Source organism: Eptesicus fuscus, chromosome 5 (assembly GCF_027574615.1).
Source record: "Eptesicus fuscus isolate TK198812 chromosome 5, DD_ASM_mEF_20220401, whole genome shotgun sequence".
Classification (NCBI taxonomy): domain Eukaryota; kingdom Metazoa; phylum Chordata; class Mammalia; order Chiroptera; family Vespertilionidae; genus Eptesicus; species Eptesicus fuscus.
This window is the reverse complement of record NC_072477.1, coordinates 105,598,717-105,626,113: the sequence shown is the minus strand read 5'-3', so window position 1 is coordinate 105,626,113 and position 27,397 is coordinate 105,598,717. Positions and strand designations below refer to the sequence as shown.

Genomic DNA, 27,397 nt, shown 5'->3' with positions numbered 1-27,397 from the left:
AGGCTGGCTGAGGTCTGGGGCAGCTGCTCCAAGTTTAGTTGGGATGAGGCGGAGCCAGGCAGGACCAGGCACCTAGGTGTCTCTCCACTGCCCTGCTGTGCTTGGCAGTCCTGCAGGGCCCTGGGAAGAGGAAGCAGAGTGGGTGCCAGGCCCCAGAAGATCTGCTTATCAGCCACCAGCCCTGTTGTCCCCAGGCCTGCGTGGCACTAGCTTCCATTCCATTAGTCTTAGAAATGTCACCTGGCCTAAGAAAACCACGAGTCCACATAGCAGGCTGGCATGAGCTGCCCTGGGCATGGGGAGCCGTTGGAGGCATGAAGGGGCAGTGCCCTGGGGCAGCTCAGCTGTGGCAAGGGCTCCAGCCTTGCTTTCTCATTCCACAGCTCAGAGACCAGGGCTGCTGGGCACCAGTGCTGTGGTTTGGGATGGAGTGGGGACAGGTAGTTAGTGCTCTTCTGCCAGGGGCAAAGTAACCAGCCCCAGGTCCATTCTGTTTCCTGCTTCCTTGTATACCTAACAGAACTCCCAAAGTCCAGGTCAGGCATTGGAGGGCAAAGGCAGAGGAAAGGAGTAGGCAGAAGGAGCTCCCCTCTCCCATTTAACCAGCTTACTCTGTTCTGCCTTTAGGAGCTGAAATCAAGTCAAAAGCAATACTAGATCACTGCTGACCTCAGAAAGTTCCTTACTCCAGGCTGAGGCAACTCCTAAATATTACCCCCACCTCCTGCACCCAGGTAGGACTTAGGACAGCTGGGGCTCTCCCCACCAAAGAATCCCTGCAGGAGGTGGTCTCCTTTGCTCAGGAGGATGAGCTCTGGCCAGGGCAGCCAAATAAATCAGTGTCTCCTGTTGCAGCCTTGGCCTAGGACCCCAGCACAGCTGAGTCAGTGCCATGCAAATCTCACCATATGGGTACAGGGTGGCTGTGGTAGGGGAGGGGGTGGAGCTGGGTTGCCATGGGAACTGGAATGCTGGCATTTCCTCTTTTGGGGAGGCTGAACCATACTTCACAGGTGGTGTACGCTTCTGAATCCCATTTCTCTGTGTTTTTTAGGAAAGGAAAAAGGACAGAGGAAGGGGGTGGGAAAGGCACGGAGGGAGAGAAAGACGGAGCCACAGGAGCAGTGGGAGCTCTCTGGGGCTGTTGAGTGTTGATCAGGGGCCTGTGTTCCCCAGAGCTCAGCCCAGGGCCAAAGAGGGGACGTCAGACTATTACTCTTATCCAGACCTTGGGTAAATCTTTTCCTTGAAACACACAACCCTGCGCCCTGCCTGAGCCCCTTTCTGGGTTACTCATCCTTATCCTTGTCCCCTCAGTGTCCACTCTGTGGACAGTGACACTGGGGCAGAGAGAGCAGAAGACTCAGGCCCTGCTCCTAGGCCCTCAGTCAGGGGCAGGTATCCATACTACCTGAGTGCATCACAGAGACCTTTAGTAGCATGCAGTGGACCTCCACATGGCCGGGCTGGTTTGGAAAACTGCCCTGAGTGAGGAGAGGGAACAGTGAAGCAGTGGGAGGTGGGAGGTGAGCTTGGGAGGGTGTTGGGAGCTGAAAGGGAAGGACTGTTTTCACCCATCCATTTGGAGGGAAGTGAGGGGTGGATATGCCAAGATTACAGGCTTTGGGGTGGACAGGCCTGGTGTGCATCCAGTTTCATCTCTGGCACCTCTGGCAAATGAGCCTCCTTGAATCCTGGTTTCCTCTGTAGTTTGGGTTGATGGCATCTCCCTTGCAGGTTTCCTGTGGTGTGCACACAGTGGAAGAACTAGAGCTGCCACTGATGTGATCTTCAGGACATGGTCCTTGGCGTTGGCTGGAGACATAGGGAGGAGTTTCTGTGTCCTGAGCCTGGAGTGCCTGCCTGAGCAAAGCTGTGGAGGGACCTGGCACAGCCATGTTCAGGGTAAGCGGCGTTGTAGGGAGGAGCTATCCTGGCAGGAAGGAGAGTGGGATGGCAAGAGGAAGGCAGTGTGACAACTGGGGAGCTTGGGTCTAGGGGCAGAACCAGTCCTGGCCCATCCAGACTCTGGGCAGGCCCAGGCCACGTGAGCAACTCTAAGACAGAACTGCTGCCTCCATTGAATCTCTGGCTGTCCCCAGCTTCTCTTCCTGAGAGCCTCACTTGTCATGTTTGGGGCAGACTTCTTGGGAAATCCCCTCCAGACTGTTGGAAAGCAGGGCTACTAAGCAAGGAGATTGGTGCTGTGACACCAGCTCCACCAGCACACCCTGACGTGTGATCCCGGGAAAGCCCCCTCTCTGGACTGCCCTCTCACTGTAAATGGGGTTTCAGACTGCCGTTCTTCCCTTCTCCAGGGCTGAGGAGGGCCCCAGGAGACAGTCGAGTAAGCTTCCTTTAGCACGTGTCTAGAGAAAACAGGAGGGAAGGCTGGCTCTATTTCCAGTGAGCAGGTGGGGAGGGGGCATGGGGGTGGGGCTCTTACACTCTGGTTGTTGCCTCCAATGATAATGGAGCCCATGTGTCAAGTACTCCTATGTGCCAAGATCTTCATATATCATTCCACTCTTACAATAACTAGGGAATTAGTATCATTCCCACTTGACACCCAAGAAGACTGAGGCTTAGAGAAGGAGAGTAACTTGCCCAAGGTCATCCAGCTAGAGGAACAGAGGCAGGACTAGAACACAGGTCTGCCTAGCTCTGGAACTTTGTTTCATGACCCCTCTAGGCCTCTCTCCTCTGACTTCTTCTAGCTCCCACAGACTGAAGGCCTCAGTCCAGCCTCTCCAATTGGATGTTGTCAGGGTTGCAGGGACTCTGTGCTCAGCAAAGAGTGAAGAACGGGGAGAAATAGATGCTGAGCACCAGGCTCCAATCCTCACTGGCTGCAGTGGGCCCATACCCAGCCGGCCCAGAGGCACAGGATCCCAGCTTAGGAATAAGGTGGAATGAGACTTTGAACTTTGCTGATTACTCACTCTGGGCTCAGCCTGAACCTCTCTGAGCCTCTATTTCCTCATTCAGAAAACAGAAAATGGAGTTGCCCTGTATCAGTCAGACTAGATAGGTTTTGCTGCAATAACAAACAATCTTAAACATCTCAGAGATTTAAAACAGCTTAAGTGCATTTCTTGCCTTGATTGCAAAGAGGTAAGAAATGAAGGTCTGTTTCTTATTGTCACTCAGGACCCCAGGCTGAAGGAGCTGCCACCCATCTCAAATGTGTACCCATAATACCATGGCAGCAGGAAGAGGTAGGGCCAAGGTTACAGCTTGTAAAGCTCCCTCATGTAAATGACACAGGTAACTTTCACTAATAGTTCATTGGCCAAAGTACGTCACATGGCCATGCCCAACCTCAAAGGGGAAAGGGAAGTGCATTTCCTCACCATGTGCTTGAAAGAAAGAAAACTGGAATCTTAGCAAATATTTCTTACTGATGACCCCAGGCACCTGTCCACAAGCATACCTTGTGCTAAAGGAAATGGGGGCCCTGGCACACAGAAGGTACCCAGAAAATGTTAGCTCTCTTCCCTTTGCTCCCAACTCCTAGGAGAGCCAACCTCCCTTTCCTTTCTGGTTGTCTCCCCCAGTGGGCCATCAGGATTGATGGACAGTCCTCACCTTGAAGGTGGTGTCTTCCTCAGGGACACACAGCATGGTGGCCGCAGAGCCCGAACAAGCAGACAGACATCCTCACTTCCAGCTGAGCATCCCCCACCCCACCCAGTGCCTCTTTTTACAAGTCGGGGAAAAGCATCAGAGACCAATAGTACCTTCACTTTATTAAGGGCTTCCTGATACCCAGATAAAATTTCATCTCCTGCCATCAACCAGGAAATACAATTCTATTCCACAAATGTTCCATTGGGCACCAAGAGGGCCCAGGGTGGTCTGGGTGGCCCACAAGGTTGGGGACCCTCCTCTCACTCAGCACCTTCCCTCATCCCTCAGGAAGATGACTTGCTCCCTGGCTGGAGGCCACAGGTCTGCCGAAAGTCCAAGATGGGTAACCAAAGCCTGGGGGAGAGGGGGCAACGGGCAGGGAAAGCAACTTAGGCTGGAGTTCACAGCCACAAAAGGCTGTGTCACCTTGGGTAAGTCCCTTTTCCCCTTGGCCAAAGTACGTCACATGGCCATGCCCAACTTCAAAGGGGAAAGGGAAGTGCATTTCCTCACCATGTGCCTGGGTTCCCTCAGTCTCCCCCAGATAAGGGATGGGCCTGGGTTCCCATCCCTGTCTCTGACATCAGGGTTCTGAGAGCTTCTTTACCAACCAGCATTTCCTGCTCCCTAAAGTGAGGTGGCTAGACTGGGAGAGAGAACCTTATCTCTATCTACCCTGTCCCTCTGTGCACTCACTGGCTAGTTAGACCCTGCCCTCCCCCCAAATAGCTTACAGTCAGAGGAGACAGACAGATAGCCAGCAAAGACCCAATGATGTGACAGAGACATACTCCCTTCAGGAGGCTCTTTGATTACCAGCCATGGCACAAACCAGACAGGCTATAGGTTGAGCCCAATTTCCTGCCCTCTCCCCCCTGATCCTGCCTTTGACCACCAGTGGACTGGAGAAATCCAGGACTCCCTGGTGAAGGAAGAATTGGAGCTGGACCCCGAATCACTTAGCTGGGCAAGGAAGGGGCGTGGTTTCCAGACTGAGAACAGCAGGAGCAATGACTTGGAGGTGGCATGCCTCTGGAGTGGGACTGAATGACAGCTGTCACCTGCAGGATATACATATTGACAAGAGGAAGCATGATTTCAGTGTTCTAGCAAATCTCTCTCTCCCTCCCTCTCTCTCTCCCTCCCTCCCTCCTCCTTCCCTCCTTTCCTCCCCCCACCCCCTTTCCCTCTCCCCAGCTGCAGCCACGGGCAAGAGATGTTAGGGTTTCTCAGGAAGACGGAAGAGCTGTCAACCAATCTTTTATAGTATAGAGAAGGGATGCTGCTGGAAGGCCAGGGAGCTCCGAGTCCCCTAGGACTGTGGGAATGGACCCCTTATACCCTGTAAATTGATAATAGCAACAGAAACAGTAGTAACTGTAGTAACTCTTTTTGACACTTTACCATTAATGGATCACTTTGGATCCGTCATCTTATTGGTCCTCACAATGGCCCTATGTGTGTGTTCTGTCCTATTAATTCCCTGATTCACAGAGAAGGCAAAAGATTTGCCCAAAGCCAGTGGGTCTATGACATGAGCTCACACTGGTTTACTCTATGATGTATTTGTACCCACTTTTCAGGAGTCACAAGGGCCTTCATCAGGGGACATCTCCCTGGTGCATAGATAGAGCAGGGTTCTGGCATAGATGGGAAGTGGATTCTAGATTTCTACTCTATGGCTTTCCTTGACTTTTGGAGTTTGAGAAGTCTTGCTGAGCCCAGAGTGTCGGAGGGCCTGGCCAAGCCCAGAGACACCAAGCTCCCGAACCTCAAAATACTGCAGAACATCTTTCCCTTGAGACAAGACTGGCAGAATTACCAGTTTGCTGGGTGAAGCTGGAAAGTGTGACTTCCATGACTTGAAACTGAGAGGCTCACTTACTTGCTTATGAAATCAGAGCATGATGTAAAGAAGTCTAAACCCCTAGGAACAGTGTGGTACTTTCTCGGTAAAAATGGATGGTTACCAGTCACTACTACATACAAATTTGCGCTTTTGTCATTGGCCTTAAAAAGGAACTATTCCCACCATGACAGTGCATGAAGGTTCCCTTTTCTCCACCCTTGTGCACTGTTGGTGAGAATGCAGATTGGTGCAGCCACTGTGGAAAGAAAGTAGTGTGGAGTTACCTCAAAAAATTAAAAATGAAACTGCCTTATGACCCAGCAATTCCACTTCTGGAACACGAATTCAAAAGAATATATGCACCCCTATGTATTTGGAGTATTATTTACAATAGCCAGTATGTGGAAGCAGTCCAGGAAGTCTAATTAGCATATTACACTTTTATTATTATAGATAGCCAGTAGAGGAGCGGATAAAAAAGCTGTGGTACATATACACAATGGAATATTATGCAGCAGTAAGAAAGAAGGAACTCTTACCATTTGCAACAGCATGGATGGACCTGGAGAGGATTATGCTAAGTAAAATAAGCCAGTCAGAGAAAGACAAATATCACATGATCTCACTCATATGTAGAATCTAATGAATAAAATAAACTAACAAACAAAATAGAAACAGACTCATAGAGAACAGACTGACAGCTGTCAGAGGAGAGGGCGTTGCAGGGCTGGGTGAAAAAGGTGAAGGGATTAAGAAAAAAAAAAAAAAAGACAAACTCATAGGCACAGACAACAGCATGGTGATTACCAGAGGGGAAGGGAGGCAGGTGAGGGGAGGTAGAAGAGGGTAATGGGGGAATAAATGGTGGTGGAAGGAGACTTGGGGTGATGATCACACAATACAATGTACAGATGATGTATTATACCTGACACCTATATAATTTTATTAACAAATGTCACCCCAATAAATTAAAATTTTAAAAACCTATTTATATAAAAAAGAAGGAACTATTACTATTTTTTCAGATTTGGGTTTCCAGAAGCTCTGTGTGTGTCCTGGGCACATGATGTTAAGAATCCTCTGTCTTATTTCACTTAGCATAATGCTCTCCAGTTCCATCCATGCTGTTGCAAATGGTAAGAACTCCTTTTTTTTTTTTTTTTTTTTTTTTTTTACCACAGTGTAGTATTCCATTGTGTAGATGTACCACAGCTTTTTAATCAACTCATCTGCTGATGGGAACTTAGGCTGTTTCCAAATCTTAGCTATGGTAAATTGTGCTGCTATGAACATAGGGGTGCATATATCCTTTCTAATTTGTGTTTCTAGTTTCTTTGGATATATTCCTAGAAGTGGGATCATTGGGTCAAATGGGAGCTAAGTGAAATAAGCCAGTCAGAGAAAGGTAAATATCACATGATCTCACTCATTTATGGAATATAATGAACAATATAAACTGATGAACAAAAACAGATCCAGACAGAGAAACATTGATCAGACTGTCAAACCTTAGAGGGAAGGTATGGGAGGGTGGGGGTAAGGGGGAGAGATCAACCAAAGGACTTGTATGCATGCATATAAGTCTAACCAATGGACACAGACAACAGGGGGTTAAGGGCATGAGTGGGGGGATGGGGGGTGATGGGGGGATAAGGACACATATGTAATCTAACCTAATAATACCCAAACATGCAAATTGACCGCACCTTCGCTACGCCCACAGCCAATCAGAACGAACAAGATGGCGGTTAATTTGCATATGCGGGTGCTGAGCAGCCTGAGTCCTGTAAACGTCCTCTGGACCCAGGCTGCTCAGAGCCTGTAGGCCTGCGCTTAGATCCTGAGCGGCCTGGGTCCCATAAACATCCTCCGGACCCAGGCGGGATCGCTTAGGTCCTGAGCCGCGGGGACCCCAGAATGCCCCCTGGCCACTGGGAGCCTTGGTGGGCGGGAACATTCCCGCGTCGCCATAGCGACGCGGGAATGTTCCCGCCCCCAAACACTTGCAGCAGTCTGGGGTCTGGGACCTAAGTCACTCAGAGCCTGTAGGCCCGCGCTTAGGTCCTGAGTGTCAGGGGCCCCAGAAGCCCCCTGGCCACTGGGAGCCTTGGCGGGGTGGGAACATTCCCGTGTCGCCATAGCGACGCGGGAATGTTCCCGCCCCCAAACACTTGCAGAAGTCTGGGGTCTGGGAAACATCCTTCAGACCCAAGCCTCTCAGATCCTGTAGGCCTGCGCTTAGGTCCTGAGCAGCCTGGGTCCCATAAACATCCTCGGGACCCAGGCCGATCAGAGCCTGTAGGCCTGCACTTAGGTCCTGAGGGGCAGGGTCCCAGAATGCCCCCTGGCCACTTGGAGCCTAAGGGTGCAGGCGCCAAGGGGCTGGGTCCCGCAAACATCCTCAGGACCCAGGCCAGTCCGAGCCTGTAGGCCCCTTGCTTAGGTCCTGAGTGGCAGGGTTCCCAGAACGCCCCCTGGCCACTTTGAGCCTATAGGTGCAGGAGCCAAGGGGCTGGGGGCGGGGCGGGGTGGAAACATCCCCTGTCACCATTGTGCCCCCAGCCGCTTGGGAATGCTCCAGCACCAAGAGGCAGTTTGGGTCCACGCCCCCAGCCTGGCGCACATGATGGGGGGCTGGCTGATGGCCTCTGGGGTGTGTGGAGACCCTTGGGGGCCACCACTGCGTGCGGCCCAGGGGTCCCTGCATGCCCTCCAGCCTGGCGCCCATGGTCAGGGCTCATACAGGAGGCAACCAATCAAAGTGTCCCTCTCACATTGATGTTTCTCTCTGTCTCTCCCTCCCTAAAGAAAGTTGTCATTTTTTCTTGGTGAAGGGACTGGAGTCCGTGTTGATGAAAACACCTTCGTGGCTGTGGTGACTGGTAGTGGCTGCAGCAGTGGGGTGATGGGGCTGGTGCCTTCCCCTGATCAGCCTGGTTGCCTCCCACAAAGGAGAGTGGGGAGCGGGCCTAAGCCATCAGTAGGACATCCCCTGAGGGCACCCAGTATGTGAGAGGGGGCAGGTTGGGCTGAGGGACCCCCCAACCCCAGTGCACGAATATCGTGCACCGGGCCCCTAGTACCTTAATAAAGAAAAAAAAAAGGAAAAAAAAGAATCCTCTGTCTCCAGGCCAGCGACTTTCTCATTAGCAATTTTAGGTTGTGTTGGCTTCTTCAGGTACTTAACTCTTTCCATACAGCCTACAAATTATGAGAGAGAAGGTATCAGCTGCCTTCTTAGAGCTTCATTTATTCAGGCCTCTGTTGCTTATTTATTTTATTTTTTAAAATATATTTTTACTAGAGGCCCAGTGCACGAAATTCATGCACGGGGTGGGGGGGTTGTCCCTCAGGCCAGCCTGCACCCTCTCCAATCTGGGACTCCTCGAGGGATGTCCGACTGCCTGTTTAGGCCCGATCCTACCTGGGATCGGGCCTAAACGGGCAGTAGGACATCCCTCTCACAATCCAGGACTGCTGACTCCCAACTGCTCGCCTGCCTGCCTTCCTGATTGCCCCTAACCACTTCTGCCTTCCAGCCTGATCACCCCCTAACCACTCCCCTGCCAGCCTGATTGATGCCTAACTGCTCCCTTGCCAGCCTGTTTGCCCCTAACTGCCCTCCCCTGCAGGCCTGGTCACCCCAAACTGCCCTCCCTTACAGGCCTGGTCACCCCTAACTGCCCTCCCCAACAGGCCTGGTCCCCCTCCAACTGCTCTCCCCTGAAGGCCTGGGTCCCCCGCAACTGCATTTTCCTTCAGGCCCGGTTGCCCGCAACTTCCCTTCTCTGCCAGCCTGGTCACCCCTAACTGCCCTCCCCTGCAGGCTTGATCACCCCCAACTGCCCTCCCTTGCAGGCCTGGTTCCTCCCAACTGCCTTCCCCTGCTGGCCTGATTGCCCCCAACTGCCTTCCCTTGCAGACCTGGTCCCTCCCAACTGCCCTCCCCTGCTGGCCATCTTGTGGCAGCCATCTTGTGTCCACATGGGGGCAGTAATCTTTGACCACATGGGGGCAGCCATCCTGTGTGTTGGAGTGACAGTCAATTTGCATATTATTCTTTTATTAGATAGGATAGAGGCCTGATGCACGGGTGGGGGCCGGCTCGTTTGCCCTGAAGGGTGTCCCGGATCAAGGTGGGGGTTCCCTTGGGGTGTGGGGCAGCCTGGGTGAGGGACCTGTGGTGGTTTGCAGGCCGGCCATACCCCCTGGTGACCCAAACGGAGGCCCTGGTATCTGGGATTTATTTATATTCTATAATTGAAACTTTGTAGCCTTGAGCAGAGCCAAGCCTCCTGCTCACTCTGTGGCCATAGCCATTTTTGTTGGGATTTATTTATCTTTTATAATTGAAACTTTGTATCCTTGAGCAGAGGCCAAGGCAAGCCAGAGCATGTGGAAAGCTTGGTTTCCTCCATCGCCAGGGGCAACTCAAGCCTCCTGCTCTCTCTGTGGCCACAGCCATCTTGGTTGGGTTAATTTGCATACTCCCCCCTGATTGGCTGGGGGCGTGGTTTGTGGTTGTAGCGGAGGTACAGTCAATTTGCAGATTTCTCTTTTATTAGATAGGATTGATTTCCGAGATGAAGGGAGAGAGGTAGAAACACCAATGATGAGAGAGACTCATTGATCTACTACCTCCTGCACACCCTCTGCTGGGCATCAAGCCTGCAACCTGGGCATGTGCCCTGACCCGGAATCAAACTGTGACCTCCTGGTTCATAGGTCAATGCTCAACCACTGAGCCATGCTGGCCAGGCTCAGGTTTCTGTCATTTACTAAAAAAAAACCCACTATACTAATAAAAGTGTAATATGCTAATTAGACCAGGAGACCTTCTGGATGTCCTTCTGGACAAAGCCATGGTGGTGGGGCTGAGACAGAGGCAGATTAGGGGCTATCAGGCCAGCAGGGCGGGGGGCAGTTGAGGGTGAGCAGGCCAGCAGGGTGGCAGTTGGGGTGAGCAGGCCGGCAGGAAGGGACAGGTTGGGGCAAGCAGGTCAGCAAGGGGGAGCAGTTGGGGGTGATCAGGTTGGCGCGGGGGGGGCAGTTGGGGGTGATCAGGGCAGCAGGGGGTGGCAGTTGGCGGTGAGCAGGTCGGCATGGGGGGGCAGGTGGGGGTGAGCAGGCCCCCAGGGGGAGGTAGTTGGGGGCTATCAGGCTGGCAGGGGGTGGCAGTTGGGGGCAAGCAGGCTCGGGGAGGGACAGTTGGGGGCGATCAGACCGGCAGGGGGGTGCAATTGGGGGCCAGCAGGTTGGCAGGGGGGCAGTTGGGGGCAATCAGACTGGCAGGGGTGGGGCAGTTAAGGGTGATTAAGCCAGAAAGGGGGGGCAGTTGGGGGCGATCAGGCAGGCAGGCAGGTAGGTGAGCGGTTAGGAGCCAGTGGTCCCAGATTGCAAGAGGGATGTCTGACTGCCGGTTGAGGTCCGATCCCTGTGGGATCCTTGTGGGATCGGGCCTAAATGGGCAGTTGGACATCCCTCTCACAATCCAGGACTTCTGGCTCCCAACTGCTCGCCTGCCTGCCTGCCTGATTGCCCCTAACCACTTCTGCCTGCCAGCCTGATCACCCCCTAACCACTCCCCTGCCAGCCTAATCAATGCCTAACTGCTCCCCTGCTGGCCTGATTGCCCCTAACTTCCCTCCCTTGCCAGCCTGGTCACCCCTAACTGCCCTCCCCTGCCAGCCTGGTCACCCTTAACTGCCCTCCCCTGCCAGCCTGGTCACCCGCAACTGCCCACCCCTGCAGGCCTGGTTTCCCCCCAACTGCCCTCCCCTGCCGGCCTGAGTCCCTCCCAACTGCCCATCCCTTCAGGCCTGGTTCCCCCCAACTGCCCTCCCCTGCAGGCCTGGTTCCCCGCAACTGCCCTTCCCTGCCGGCCATCTTGTGGTGGCCATCTTGTGTTCACATGGGGGTGGCCATCTTGTGTGTTGGAGTGATGGTCAATTTGCATATTACATCTTTATTATATAGGATCATTATATTTGGGTGGTCTTGGGGCTCAGTTTCCTCTTCTGTAAAATGGGATTATAATGCTACTGAGAACCCCAATCTTCTTCCCATTTACCATCCCCTCTGCCATCCTACTGCCCTGTCTTCCTAGATACCTCAGAACAGAGCCTAGAGACAGGGAGGAAAGAAGGAGGCAGGGAAATAAATATCTCACCGTCTGTCCGTCCATCTGTTAGCAAAGGTGGCGTCAGTTTTCATCGAGGTGGGGAATCTGCAAAGTAGTCAAAAAATATCCCTCTGTGATTCCAGCAGCCCAGCTGTTTGTTCTCTTTCAAGAAAAGTGCTGAGGGCTGAAAATAAAATAAAGGAACAATGATAGAAAGACACAAGGAGAGGAGATGGAGGAAGAGAAGAGTAAAATAGACAGGGAAGAGAGAGGCCAGCATGGGGCAGGGTAGCAAAGAGTGGGCCGAGGTTTTGTCAGGGCCTTTCTAGCTTCCTGGAACAGCATTCAGCAAGGCTACCTTTGACCTGCTCTGAGCTGCCAGCCACTGCATGCCCCCTTGAACCTGGGCTCAAAGGCAGTGTCATCTGTGATCTTTAAAGTTGCTGTTGTATCTGTAAATCTTCCTGCTTAATATCAGGGAGGCCTTTTGGCTCTTGGCCTTTTAGAAATGGTGGCATCTCAGCTGGGGAGGGAGACCTCGGAAAGGAATTTCCAGGCTCCTGTTTGGCCTCTGCCTGTGTTCTGACTCTGGTCCCCAAGGTAGGCACTGTGGCCACTCCGTGAAGCTGTACAGACCCCATTTTGTCCATCCTCTGCACCTTCGCACCTGCTGTTCCTTCCTCCTAAAATGTCAGTTCCCCTCTCTGATGGAAGGATCCTACCATTCTTGCAAAACTGCCTCCTCCACGGAGACCCCTGGGATTTTCTCCCAACCTCCGGGCTTGTCTCTTCTCCCTTGCTGCTCTGATCGTAGTGGGCCTGCCTTTCCCTGGCCTGTGCTCTGGCAGATGGGCCGGTGCCATTTAATATCTGGCTTCCTTGTGCCTTTGGTCAGGGGCAGGACATCTCTTGGTGCCATAGCAGGGCCAGGTTTGAGAGCCTCTGGGGGCCTTGGGTTCTCATCAGGCCACTCACCTACCTCTAAACTCCCACTAGGGAGGCCCATAGGGAAACTGCCCTCCCTGCTTCAGAATCAGTGCCTATCAAGGCGGCAGTTAGAGCAACGAGTCCCAGACCACATAGCCACCCAGCCTGAAGTCTCCTTCACGCCTCCACACTCTTCAGCTAGAGTGTGTCCTGGATGCTGGTTCCAGCTTTGTCACTTACTTCTCTGTGATCGTGGGTAAGGTACTGTGCTTCTCTGTGCCTCTGTTTTGTCATCTGTAAAGTGGGGAAGCTAACAGAACCTTACAGAGTTGTTGAGAGTGTGAAACAAGTTATCGCCTAGATTATAGGAGGTCCTGGAATTAGACATTTACACTCCCCCCGGCCCCCCGGGTCTGTGGCAGGGCCTGCCTCCTTCTGGGCCCAGTTTAGATGAACATGCCTCGCTGGCTGTCAGCTAGTCCCAGCTGTCACTTATGGAGACAGAGGTGCCTCAGAGGCACATGGAGGAAATCTCTCATGCTGTAATTTCAGGCCGTGAGAATGGATTTGGGATAATATCACACAGACTCGGTCAGGGGAGAGTCTGGGCCAGGGGCTGGCCCTGAATATGGGTTTATGCTCTGCCACAACTACTCCCGAGAGGGAGGGCTGGCTAGCCTCTGCTCTGGCCGTCTTGGACGTGGAGAAATCCTAGGTTCCTGCCATGCCCCTCCTGCGCATAGATTTGTGACTATATTTGGGACACAAGGAAGAGGGAAGGAAAACTTGGCCTCTGGATGAATTATGAGCTACAGCCTGGTCTCCTCACCACTTTCCGCCCCCACCCCAATCAGCTCTCTTGGTTGCCATGACAGCAGGGAGCTGGGAATCAGGACTCCTTCTGGGGACAGAACCAGAGTGTGCTAGCATGTGTACCCATGGTGGGCAGTGTATCCATGTGCCTGCCCAGGTCTTCCTGCAGGCTGGTGTGTGGTGGTGTGCGGGGGGAGCTGTGTTTGGGTGGGGCCACACTCCCCTGACAAGTAGGAACAAGCATTTGTTCATGATGCTTCTCACACTTCAGACGTTGCTGGCATTTATCTTAGTCATGAGATATACAGTCACCCCTTCCCCCCAGCTTGTTAACTATGGAAGCCATAGGTATGCCTGTCCCCATCACACCCCTCCCCCCAGGCTCATGCAGAAGACCCTTCACCACCCTTCTCATGTTGCTGGCCCATGGATGAAGCAGGCAATATAGGCAGTGCTGTCCCAATTTGTAGATGGGGAAACTGAGGCCTGCTCATACACTCACTCGTTCACTGGACTCACCCTGGACTGCCAACAGGCTGCGGCTCTCCTGGGGCTTCCTGGCACCCCCAGGCAGTGTAAGTGTCTGAGAACCACTTGGGATCTTATGCTCCCGTGCTGTCTCCTCTCCACACCTGAGTGAGGCTGGCTAATGTCCACCACAAGGGGAGAATTATCAATAAGGTGTTTAACTGCTTCTCTGTTCTTCAGTTCAGAGCTAGCTGCTGGCCTAAGGAAAGACTGCCAGCCATTCTACAGTGGGTCTGGAGTCAGCTCTCCAGTGGGACCAGTAAAACATGTGTGTGTACAAAGTGAGTGCTGGCCTGTAACTAAGGGCCTGCAGGGACCAACCTGCCTTCATTTGTTCATGGGGCTTCTCACACTTCAGACATTGCCGCATTGCTGGCATTTATCTTAGCCATGAGGTGTGCAAGCACCCCCTCCCCCCGCTTGTTAACTAATGTGAAAATGGCCCTGCCAAGTTCTAGAGTGGAGAGAGAGCGAGGCATTGGGAGGATGAGTGATGAGGCCCACCCCTCTGCCTGCTGCTTGGGCTGCTCTAGGGAGAGATGGTGAGAAGGAGCAGGCCTCAAGGTCAGCCCCCCATTCTCCCCTCCCCATTGCGTACCCTGAGGGTCCTCCCTGACCCCTGCATCATGAGCTGTGATGTATGAAGTCTTTGCAGGCTGGCTGGCCAGGGCTGCCTCCTCCCAGACACCTCTGCCCCTGATTTGGAGAATGGCTGGGTGGTCTTCTTGACCCTGCGCTCTTTGGGGAAGGATGAAGGCTTCCGGACAGGCCAGTCCTGGGAGGAGGAGCGTCTGGGTGTGCACTAGGAAATTTCCAGAGGGCACACCAGGGCCCTCTCCCTACTTGCCTTATGAGCCATCATGGCAGTGCAGGAGTTTATGGCTTGTTTTCGTGCCGCAGCAGGTGATATGAACACTGCATCTGAGTATATTGTGCTCATGTTTTGGTTTGAGAGTATGGGGCCCTCCCATTGTCTGAGGCCTTCCAGATCATTCCACGTTGGGCAGCCAGTCTGAGCCACATCATTTAGCCAATGGAGAGGGGTCCTCTATCCAACCCTAAAACTCGGTGAATGTAACCAGGGCCAGACCTGGCCACTGGTCCTGGCTTTACTAGGACAAGTCACCTCCCTTTTCTGAGCTTTAGTTTTTTATCTGTTAAATGGGCACAACAGCCCCGCCTGCACATATTGCTGGAGGGATTGAGGGAGCCAGTCAAGCGCTGTGTTCACCAGCTTTAGGAGTGGCCAGTGAGAAGTCAGTTAGAGCTTAGCCGGCCCTGAGCTCATTTCCTGTCATCTCAGGTACATGTGCTAGTTCTTTCTTGCCCTCTTGGTGTCACTCACACTTCCACCAACACCACCCTCATTTCCCAGGTAACAGAAATGCTTCAAGCAGGTGGGGGGCCCAGAAGGAGCAGGCAGATGCTCAGGTCTGCCCTTGGGACCCCCAGAACCAGAGCACCCCCTCATCCACCTGCCCTCCAGCTCTGGTAGCCAGTTGTAGGCTTCCAGGATATTGTGGGCAGAGAAAAGACAGAGAGGGCTGGCACTGCCCAGATACAGACCACAGGGGCTGCTCTTCCCCAGCACAGCCAGGAAGCCCTAAAAGGGGACTCGAGTTTTCTGACTGTGGCAAGAAGCCTTGGAGAATGGGGGAGATGCAGAAAAGTCCTGCTCAGGAAGCTTAACTCTGACACACAACAGAGATGATACCTCATGTTTAACAGTGATATGCATACCATAGATCTGCCAAACAACACAATTATATTTTCTATATATATAAAGGGCTAAGTGACTGACTGTCCATCCATCTGACCATCTGACCAACTGACCGGCCGGTACATATGACGCACACTGGCAATTTAAAATTCAACGTTGACTTGCGCATACACAATACATATAAAGCTCTCGCTGGCACCAATCGCATGCATGTGCTTCGATCTGTCATTGTCGATCGTGAATTTGGTTGACACTTTTATTATAGAGCAAGGGTGAATAGTGATATTAAAATATTTCTTCTAATGAATTTCCTTTCAATGTGCATGAATTCGTGCACAGGCCACTCGTATTTTTAATAACCACTAACACAACAAACTGGATACATACACAAAGCAGACACTACTGCACCAACTAGACTCTACCACAGGGGTCACTCTCTTGAGGGCTGACCATTCAGTGCCCAAGGCCCTGAGTGGATTATGTCACGTAATCTCATGACCTTTTGGATTAGGGAAAGGACTCACCCAGTGCTCTGCTCAGAGGGGTCCATATTCTAGAAGGTTTTCCCACTCCTCACACCCACCCATTTTCCTGTTTCAGACATCATCCCCCTATCCAATCCCATAGTAGAGGGGGATGAGACAGGAGGGCAAAAAGCCCAAGCATCCTGCTGGGGGCTGGCACAGGCTCTCAGGAAGGATGCCCTGGTTTCTTGCATTCCTACCTGAGATTTCCCCTTGGTTTACTATCTCTGGGCTAGAGCTGTGGCTCCTCCCTGGGTGTAAACACTAACCCATAGAGCTTGGGGTAGGCCACCTTCTATACCTCCTCTTCCCTGACCCCCAGGCTATGACTGGTGGGGTGGCACACGCAAGAATGGCAGGAAGGGGCATCTAGAGCCACATAGCCAGAAGAGACCCTGGAGAAGCTCAAGGGCTTCCCTCCCTGTATACCGCCTTCCACATGCCCACGAGCCTCTCTTCCCACCGTGCAACCTTTTGTTGATGGTTCCAGCAGTCCTTATCAAGGCCTGACCTAGATAAGGGGGAAAGGTCGCCTTCCTCACCTTTGAGGATTACCACAACCCCCGGTTTCTCCCTGGGCCTGCTTTCCTACCTGGTTCAGCCAGGTAACCTTCCTATGCCCCATTCCTTCTCAGCCCTCAGCATCATTCAGGGGACCTGATCAGGTTCACCTGTCACTAGCTGAGAGTCAGTTCTGCCTTTCTCTCCCCTGATCCTCTGAGAGGAGAGTCAGCCAGAGTGTGTGTGTGTGTGTGTGTGTGTGTGTGTGTGTGTGTGTGTGAAAGAGAGAGAGGGAGGGAGGGGGAGAGAGAGAGAGAGAGAGAGAGAGAGAGAGAGAGAGAGAGGGAGAGAGAGAGAGAAAAGGGCTATCAGGGTGGGGCTGATGCTGATCTGTGAGAGCCATGAGGGGTTGTGGTCTGACCTGACCAGCCCACCCCCAGAAGTGAGCACCCTGCCCAGTTCTTTGTAGCAGCTGGGGGCACATTCTGCATGCTCCCCCATTCAGTTTGGTGCAGACTTTGAAACCAGACAGACACCTTTTAACTTCCCCACGTATGACCTATGTGATCCTGGGCAAAGATGTCCTTAGGGCTCAGAATGAGCACTCAGTCCCAGGAGTTGTCCCTTGAAGATGCCTCCATTTCTCTCAGACTAGGGTACCTGGCTCTCACTGTAGGCACCTGCTGCCAGCTGCCCCAGGCCACTGGGCAGGTGCCAGACAGGCACGTGCCAATGGCTGCGAGTTCTCATGCAGCAAGAGAGCTCCTGAGAACACCACACCACAGTGGCTGTCACAACATGATGCTGAGCACCAATTGTGATGCCATAATCTCCCCCACCTCCTCCTGGGGCTGAATCAGATGGCGTGGGGAAAGGGAGGAGGCCCAGGCTCCAGGCCTCAACTCTGACTTGGGCAGCTGCAATGCCTCTCTGTGCATCTGCAAAACAGGCCATAGTGGGACCGACCAAGGCTGCACAAGATACAATAAAGGGGTGCAGAGAAAACCCCTGGAGGAGAGCCCTAGCCCAAAGTGTAGCTGATAAGAACTTCCAGGATTCCCTTCTTTGGGGAGAAGGAAACTGCTGACAGAACCACTGACCTCCCGGGGGTATTTGGGGGCGGGGGACAGGAGCCTGTCCGCTGCCGAAAGCCCACGTGATTGATGGGCCGGCCCTGCTCCCTGTGTGCCTGCGGGAGGGTTATACAGGCTGGTCTGACTGCTGTGCTAGGGCCAGGCTGAGGTGAGGGCACATTCCCCAGGCCCTTGTCAGAGCTGAGTACACCTGGGACACCCCAGTGCCCAAGTCAGGCTGCACATGAGAGACTGCAGACCCCAAATTTGAGAAACAGTGGCTCCACCATCAAGGAGCCAAAATAGCATGATTCCCAGCCACCACTCCTACCTGCCCACGTCCCATAAGCCTCGCTGTGGCGGTAGCTCTGGCTCCAGAGCCCTGCCTTCTTGTCCTTCTTCTCCGCTCCCTGGCGATGGGTGCCCTGTGTGTGGTGGAGCCTAGGGTGGGCCAAGCACTGGCAGCGGACACGTTCCCTTCCTCAGCTGCTCCTCCCTTCTTACTAATGGCCTGGACTCAGGCCTCAATGAAGCATAAACAGGGCCTGGTGGAGGGAGTCTCCTTAGGCTTGGATGCATGAAATTTGGTGATGAAATTTGGGTGATCTAATTCGGAGCCCTGTGAGATTGGGGGGGATGAGAGAAGGAGAGGGAGTGCCCTACTGTGCACCAGGAATAGCACAGTAGGGCACTCTCCCGGATCGTCTCCACACTCCCCAGGTAGTGTGAATGGAAAGCGATTCAGAGGTAGGTGACAGGCCCAAGGTCACACAGCCAGCAAGAGGCTTCCTTGGATGTGCACCTATGTGTCCAGTTCTTTCCAGCACCCCAAACTGCCTCGGCACATCAGACTGGACAGAACCTCAGAGTTCTTCAGGCCTCCCTAGCATCCTCTGTGGCAGGTCTGTCCAGCATCTGCTTGCTCATCACAGTGATGGGGAGCTCACAGCCCAGTTTGACTCTTTATGTCTGTGACCTCCTCTCTTTCCCACCACCCCCTGACTCCACAGTGGGTCAGGAGAGTGGGCAGGGAGTGGGGCAGCCAGATTTCAGCCTCTCTCCACACCCAACCCTCATCCATCTCCTTCTGCAATCTGGGAGGGGGTGGGCAAGTCCATGCAATGCCGGGCACTGACTGCCCTTCCTTAGACATGTCTAACAAGTTGCGTATGGGTCACCTTATAATTCCAATAATTTATAGGCATATTAGTGACCAGGCAGCTGCCCTCAGTCCCAGCCAGATGGAATGGAGTGATGCAGCTAGGAGCCTCTGCCGATATTTACTTTCGCCCACCATCAATTATTAAGGAGCTCTCCTTCATTTTTGTACATAATTACATACACTATTATGGGTCAAATTCCCCTGCTCTTAATCCCTTTGGAGAGAGCCCCGCCTGCCTAACAGGGCTGTGCTGGCCTGGGGACCTAGCTGGCTAGAGAACACAGCAGGCAGACACTCTACCTGAGAGGGAGAAGGTGGCAGCCTCAGCCCCACCCCCCTCCACTGAGCTGAAACCACTCAGGCCAGTTAACTCTCCCCACCACTCTGCGCCAGGCCTTTGCACCTGCTGTTTTCTCTGCTCAGAGCACCATGCCCCGCTGCATAGCTGGTTGACTCCTGCTCACCCTTTGGATTTCAGCTCAGCCATTGTCACCTTTCCTACCTCCTGGTTGTCATGACTCCCCAGTGCCTGCCCTGTGTGTGCATGACTCCCAACCCTTTCCTCACCTCAACCTGGATCATGTTGCGTTGAACCTTCCTACTATACCAGGTCTGTCTGGGGCACAGAGAAAGCTGTAGTGTTTGTTGAGTGAATTAATGGATAGATGTGGATGGAGGGATGCCTCCACCTGCTTTACCACTAGTGAGCCCACTGAAGCCCTGGTCCCACCCCCTCTTCCAGGAAACCTTTCCTGACTGTTACAGCCACACACATCTCCCTTTCCTCCCAATTCCTCCAGACCCCCTGGCTCTGGGCTGGGGCCCCCAAGGGCAGCAAGGCCTGAGCCCTCCATCTATGCCCCCAGCACAAAACAGAGGGCAGGGTAGAATAGAGAGAGAGACTATTTCAGCTCTGCTGTGTGACCTGAGGAAGTAGCTTACCTTCCCTGATCCTATTTTCCTCATTCGTAAAATGGGGATAATAACAGTTCCTACTTTACTGGGTTGTGGTTGAGGCTTACGTGAGATAAATTATAAAAGCACCAAGTACAGGGTCCAGTATGTTGTGGGTGCTCAAGCAATATTCCTTAACCTTAACCGTTGTCTGTCTGTGAACGGAATTGCGGTAAAATTGAACGGAATTGTGTTGAATTGAATTATCTTCTAATTCACACCTTCTCTTGTCCATACCTTTTTGTTTTTAGTCTCCCCTACTTTGTAGCTTGCTCCAGGCTTGGCTCATGGGGGCCTCTGAAAATATTTCAGATTGATTTACACAGACTTTCCAAGCATCTCGATCCACACCTATGAAGGGAGAAGGGGGCAAGTCTCTCCTGTTCTACAGAAGAATAGACCAAGGCCTCTCCTAGTTAGTGGCAAATTGAGGAATCAAGCCCTGGCCTCCCACTAGACTTGAAAGCTCAGGAATATCTCCCTGGAGACCCTGAGCCTCCATTTCCTCCTCTGTAAGAAGATATAATAATTGAATGGACCCCATGTGGTTGCTGAGAAAATTAAATGAGTGAGAACCACTGTACCTGTTCGTGGTGAACACTTCGGAGTGTAGGGTTTGGGATAGGCCCAACTCTACTACCTCCGTTTCTCCTCTCCCCAGAAATAACACTGGTGTTGATCATTCCCATGCATGTTTTTATATTTTTCCTATATATGTAGGTATCCATACACAGTCTAGGGTTTGTTTTTAAACCTTATGTAAATGGTACTATCTTATACATGTCTTGGGTGTTTTCATCAACATAGTGGTTGTGGGGTCACCCACACTGATGCAGGTAACTCCAGCGTATCTGTTTGCAGTGTTGCATAATACTCCACGGTGCGATTGTGACACATTCTGTTCATGCCTTCTCCCAACAATGGTGCCCCAGTGAGTGTTCCTGTGCTTGCTTCTATAGGCATCTCTCTCCCGTGATACACCCAGGAGGGAGTTGTTGGGTCACAGTGTGTGTATCTTTTCACTCTACTGGATAAGCACCTGGTTGCTCTGTCATTTCTCACCCAGGCTGGCAGCAGGTACTTTGCCTGCATTGTCTCAATGCCCAGTCCTATTGGAAGAAAGGAGTTTTTACGCTCATTTTACAGATGGAGCAGGTATTAGTCATCGATTTCTTTGTAACAAATCACCCCAAAACTCAGTGGCTTAAAACAACAAATATTTATTATTTTAGAGTTTCTGTGGGTCAGGTGAGGCTTAGCTGGGTGCCTCTGGCTCAAGGCCTCTCACAAGGGTGCAGTCAGGGTGTCAGCCAGAGTACAGTCATCTCAAGGCTGGACTTGGGGAAGGTCTGCATCCAAGACTGCCCATGTGGCTATTGGCAGGTCCCAGTTCCTTGTGAGGTGTTAGTTAGAGACACCAGTTTCTTTCCATGCAGGCTTCTCAACAGAGCAGCTATTCACATGGCAACTGGCCTCTGTCATAGAGAACAAGCATGTAACGGAAAGAGGGCACCAAATATGGAAGCTGCAGTCTTTTTGTAACCTGATCTCAGAAGTGGTATTACTTCTGCCATAAATGAGCCAATTAAGTCCAGGCCACACTGGAGGGTAGGGGATTGCACACGTAGTGGGGAGGGCAGGATACCAGAAGGCAGGGACTATCTGGGGTCATCTTAGGGGCTGCCTATTACAGGGCAACTGAGGCGCAGAGAGGTGAAATGACTTGCCTAGGATCACAAGGTTAGAGATAGAGCCAGGACTGGAACTCAAGACTGCTTGGCCCTGACGCTGGAGACCTTCTGAGCTGCCATACTGCTTTTGACTTAAGTTAATAATAGGTTCCGACTTCAGTTAATAAACAAGTTTCCTGCACAACAGAGCTCAGGACAAGCACTTAATAAATGGACTTGCTAATCATGCTGCCTGTTTGCACACATTAGCGCAAGTACCCCCTGACATGAGCCATGGGGATAGCTGAGCCCAGACCCTTGGGAAAAGTTGTTCTGCCAAGCCTGGAGCCCAGATTCCCAAAGACCAGGGAGTGGTCCCTTCACAAAAACTAACTGCCTTTTGTATTTGCTTTTTTGTTCTGCTCTCAATTTAATTATTTCAGTGGTGTGTGTGTGTGTGTGTGTGTGTGTGTGTGTGTGTAATGGAGTGTACACTTCCCTGTGTTCTAAGATGAACTAACTGCAAGGTTAGGAACATCAGGTATTTCCCAGAGGTGCTTCGGGGTGGGCAGGGCTAACAAGCCCCCTTCCTGACTGGCCCCAGACAAATTTCCTGCTTCTCAGCTGCTATGGATGCAGCAACCAGGTGCACAGCTCAGTAGGGCTGTGTGAATAGGCTGAGCAGGGGCCAGCCCTGGGACCTTGTCTCTCTACAGAGCCTTTCGACTCCCCTGGTTCTTAGTGTGATTCCAAGTAGTGGAGGCTGCTGCCTCCATTGCTTCTCGATAAGTGGATGTTGCTGAGACTGGGGTATTTCCAGTGGAGGTGTGGGTGACCAAGACCCTGAGATGAGGGGAAGTGTGAGTTGAGGATTTAAGAGTACTCCTGGCCCCTTCCACAGAGAAACCCATTGGTCTGTGCTGACTGATGGATTTCAGTCGACTTTAATTTGTACACATCAGACCCTCTGGAATCAGGACTCTGGGCTGTCTGTGGAAACTGGAGGCAACACAAGATCAGTCCCAGCCTTCTGGGCGTTCCTGATCCTCAAAGGATGAAGAACCCGGCCGAGGCCTCTCCTAGTGGAAATGCTGCCAGGGCCTTGACGAGGGGGGCCTACAGGCTCAGGGGCAGACAGCAAGCATAACAGTAAGTATCATAACCATGAAAATACCTGCATTTATCAAGAACCTACTGTGTGCCAGGCCCAGCATCAAGTACTGGATATATATTAAGTAATGAGACCCTAACACTAACCCTGTGAAATGGGTTTTACTGATATTCCCATCTTACAGAGGAGGAAACCAAGACTCGGAGAGGTGCCCAAGGACACAAAGGAGACTGTGGTGCTTAGAACAGGCTTCTGGAAAAAGGGGGCCACATAGAGCCCTGATTTTGAAGGGGAGGAAGGGAAAGAATGCAAGAATGTAGGTCTAGGGACTGAGAAAGCTGTCAATGTCAAGACATGCCAGTGGTGGGAACTGCCAGGAAAGTGGATGCTCCAAGGAATTAAGGGGGGCTTTCCACAGCCTGTCCTTGGAGCCTTGGCCTCAGCCCGCACCCATATAGATGTCCCTTCGTGGCAACCAGTCTATTGCCACATCCAGTTGAACCAGCCACTGTGCAAAGATGTCCCCTTTAGCTGAGCCCCAGTGCCCCTCCTGTGCTCCATACAGGATAAGGAATTGGGGTGGAGAATAAGGAATTGGGGTGTCCCTGGAGGAGTGACCTTTAGTAAGACCTGTCCCATTTAGATGCCTTGGCCGGATCCTCTGTAACACGCACGGTGGAATCCTGGTGTTCCTGAGTCCCCTCTGCCTCTTGGGGCGGGGGTAAGAGGCAGCAGGAAAGCCCTAACCCTGGCCACTCCCTGGATCTTTGGGAATCTGGGCTCCAGGCTTGGCAGCACAACTTCTCCCAAGAGCCTAGGCTCAGCTATCCCCATGGCTCATGTGAGGGGGTACTTGTGCTGTGTGCAAACAGGCAGCACGAATAGCAAAGCTCCAGATCCACCTCCTAGAGGGCGTTTTCCTGCCACCCCCGCAGGTGTCCCCCATTCCTTGCCCCTCTCCATAGCTGCACCAGCATGGGGCTCTGATCTAAGGATTTTCTGCCATATCCTGATCCACTTGACTCCAGCCTGGGTCTCCGGGACTTCACTATACCACTGGCCTCGGTGACTCTAACATGGAGGGCTGCAGGAGCCGTGGGTGAGCTCAGGACTTATGCTATGGCTTCCAAGAGACTGCTCGAAGCACCTCAATCTCCTGCTCTCTGCTGTCCTTTGTGCCCTTGGGCACCCCTCTAAAATGGCTGGGGCATTGGAGTCTGCTGAGACCTCTTCTTAGCAAGAAAAACAAAGACCAGGAGTCCAGGAATGACCCTGCGTACCTAGGGGGCTGAAGCCACAGATGCCATTCAGGGTCCTTCAAGGAGCCCCCATGGGAGGCCTCATCCCACTCTCCCCAGTGTCTAGACAGGGCCACAGAGACCTGTGCTTAGAGACCCCGCAAGCCAACACCTCACTGCATAGCTGGGGAAACTTTCCCCGGGGATGGGTCACACAGCAAGTCAATAAGAGAGCTCAGAATCAAATGTACAGCATAAAGTGGGACATGGGCACTTCTAGCTGGATGCTGGCTCCAACCCACTCTCTCATTCTTGTTCCATCCCCCGTGCTGTTTGCCCTGCCCCCACCCACCTCCTGGACTCCTGGTCTTTGTTTTTCTTGCTAATTAGAGGTCTCAGCAGTGACTCCACTGCCCCAGCCATTTTAGAGCTGTCATTAATTTCAAGTGCCTTCAGAAATAATCATTAGTATAAAAACCCACAAGCTGCTGGGATGCAAGAGGCAGGACCAGCACAGAGCAGGCATGCGGGCAGGCCTGTGTGCCACCCATTCCTTCCTGTGCTCTTGGGGGACCCAGCCTCACCTTGCATCCTCAGCTCCCCCAGAGTCGGGGAGAAGAGGGCTTAGGCTCTGACATCAGAGGCAAAACCCAGCTGGCCGTCTTGCACACAGAGTGAACTTGAGCAGCTCAACAGTCCCCTGGAAGCCTCAGTTTGTTTCATCTGTACAATGGGGATAGAAGTACCAGTCTTGAAATGAGAAGTACATAAGGTATAGTTCAGAGCCTGGCTTACCATAGGGGAGGAATAAATGTTAGAGGGCCCGGTCCCCTTCTCCAGAATTCCCTGGTAAACCCATTCCAGCTTCCCTGCTCTGCTGTATGGACTCAGATTGCAGCAGCCTGGCTCTTTCTCATAGCTATCAGCTCTTGATTGACTGGGAGTTGCTGAATTTTCACTCCCAAAGCCCAGGATCTGCTCTGTGCCCATCCAGATAACATGTTGTTTTGGGCCTACCATTGGCAGCTCCTAGTCTGAGGACAGAGAGGGAGGAGGCTGGAGCCTTGTCTCTGAGGCCATTTCAGTCCGGGGAGAGAAGATCGGAATAGAAGAGAACAGTCTTAGTTTTGGCCTGAAGCACAGGTGGAGACAGGGAGAGGGCATGCCGTACAGGTGGGCCAGCGAGGACAAAGGCTGGGAGGTGTGGGTGAACCTGAATAGTAGCTCCTGAGTATTTTCCTGGTTGTGTCAGTGAAGACCCCGACTGGGCCACTCCCATGTGTCCCCATGGCCCTGGGACCCCTGAGAGGTTGGGGGCCCGCTCTCCAGACTGTTCTGCAGCTCATGTAGAGGCTCTGACTGGGCGAGGGAGGGCCCAGTAACAGGCCTCCCTTTTAGGGGGTCTCTGATGACAAGTCCAGGAACCTGCACTCTCACCAAGCCCAGGCTGGATCCTCAAAAAGGCCTTTTCTCCAAGTTCTTCCCCCTAAAGCCTCCCCCTTCCCATTATTTCCATTGGTGAAATAAGACTGGGGATGCTGGTACAGGTCATTTCTTTTGGAGAAACAGGGAAGGGAAATGGCTTGGATACTGTTTGCAATGTAGAACTAAGGCTGCAGGGCAATTCCTCCCAGACACATCTCTGCTGTCACCCCTAAAAGGGTCATTTTGGGCCCCAGAGAACCCTACCCCGGGATGCCAACATCCTCAGGCAGCATCTGGGGGACACTGGGCACGCTGCCACTTCTCTGTCGAGATTACTGAGGCAGGGAGCAGGTGAGTCTGGGGTGGAGACTGGCCAAGGCTGCGCTGTTCCAGAGTCAGATGCCACACCAGGAATAGCCCCCGCCCCCGCCTCACCTCCCCCCTGCAGGTCTGCTCTCGCTCACGCCCAGTGGGGCCTTCAAGCTGGAGCATGAGCGTGTCTATTCTTGCTGGGCTGGTGGGAGGAGGCGGCGTGGGAGTCAGGAGCACACCGGTAACTCACAAATAGCCCGGGCGGGGGAGCCAGGAGCCTGTGTTGGGGTTCAGGCAGCAGAGTTGAGGGATCAGGGAGCCGCCTTCTCTGGGCTCTTGAAGGGAGGAGGACTCCTGTGCCGTTTCTCTTCCCCTCCCACATGTAAGTCCTTCAGCCAAGCCTGCCGCCTACTGGTTTTCTCAGCCCGGAAGTCGATTTAAATTCCCTTTCCAGGCGTGTTACCAGCTATGTGACCACAGGCAAGTCAGTAATCTCCCTGAGTTTGGGATTCCGTGACTCTGTCACAGGGGTACAGCGTCTCCTCCCAGGATTGTTGGAGGGTGAATGCAGAGGGCACAGCAGCACAGCATCGGCTTCTGCAAGGAGCGGGGCGCCAGCCAAACCTAGGATGAGGATGGACACAGACACAGAAGACAGGAGATCGTTCTCCAGGCAAGACTGGCAGTGAGGCTGAGAGGTACGCAGAATCTGTTTAGCTGGAACAAAAGGTCTGTGCAACACGTTGGGCTGCGTGTATGAGGCTGAGCAGTGGAGAAGCAAGATTGTGCTGGAGATGGGGGCAGACTGGTGGCCTCACTGTGCCAACCAGGCTATCAGCAAGGAATGTCAGGCATGCTCCATGGGAGGGGGTGGGTGGAGGCACTGGGAACAGGATCTTGGGGTCTGTCTTAAGCCTGAGATGCCTTGGGCCAGTCTCCTCCACCCAGCCTCAGCTTCTTCTCTGCCTGTCAGAACCCCTACTCCTGTGGGCCCCAGGTAGCAGGAGCACTAGTGTGATAAAGGAGTGCACTCCCAACTGTGGAGAAGTGGGGGATATCAGCATTAGTAGTTATCCTGTCAAACTAGCTTAGTGTTAAAGTGCTGGCTTCAAGGAGGTGGAAGGGAATGTGCAGTGGAAGGAGGTGAGGTCCCAGGGGTCTTAGCCCACTAAGCATGCTTTATTGACAGGACACCCCTGCCAGCCATTCTCTGTTATCTGCTGGTCAAGGAGGATCTGGATGTCTGAGGGGAGGTCCCATTCCTTGGTCCCATCTGAGTGTGTGGCCCCAGCCCAGGACCTCCTGGACCTTTGCAAGGGTAGAGAAGAGGGCCCCCCTGAACCCAGACGGGAGCTCTGTGCTGCCCTCTCCTAGTCGCTGGGTGCAGTAGCTGTGGCCAGAGTCTTACACAGTGGCCTGCTGCCCTCTGCCGGACAGGAAACCAGGCTGGGCGGGAACGGGCTGCAAAGGGGGGAGGGAGGAGCAAGATCTGGTTTGGGGTAAAGCCACTAAGCCAGCGTGCCTGACCCCCTAGGTCTGGGACACCAGCCTGTGGGCCTTTCAGCGATTCGCAGACGTTCCGAGAAGAGGGGGGAAGGCGCAGGACAGAAATTCTGGCCCATCCTCCCAGCCACCCTGACCGGGTGGGAGCTTTACCCCTTGACATTCGTGTCCATTCACAGGGCACTGTGCAGTGACTCTACATGGCACTCAGGTTCACATGCACACGCACACGGCCACACAAGAGGGTGCGCGCACACCGGAGGGAGTGTCAGGTTGGCCAGTGATTGGCCCTGAGCCCGGACTCGGAGGGGCGCGCCATGTGCAAGGCTGGACACC

The 27,397-nt window shown here is 53.0% G+C and overlaps 1 protein-coding gene and 1 long non-coding RNA gene across 3 annotated transcripts in view; one reads left to right on the top strand and one right to left on the bottom strand.

Moving 5' to 3' along the window:
* LINGO1 (leucine rich repeat and Ig domain containing 1) overlaps nt 1-27,397 on the top strand; it is a 74,352-nt gene that overhangs the window by 27,761 nt on the left and 19,194 nt on the right. Inside the window, exon 1 of one of the 2 annotated variants that reach the window (XM_028133460.2) lies at nt 26,226-26,256. The exons of the other annotated variant lie outside the window; for it this stretch is intronic. The gene's annotated coding sequence lies outside the window, so the exon portion shown is untranslated. Of the gene's footprint in view, nt 1-26,225; nt 26,257-27,397 lie in introns of those variants that run through there. 2 annotated transcript variants of the gene reach the window in all.
* LOC129149187 (uncharacterized) lies at nt 8,580-17,331 on the bottom strand. Its single transcript, XR_008556175.1, has 3 exons — nt 17,274-17,331; nt 11,649-11,784; nt 8,580-8,680 (listed from the first exon to the last, which is right to left on the bottom strand). It is a non-coding gene; the product is annotated as an uncharacterized LOC129149187 (long non-coding RNA).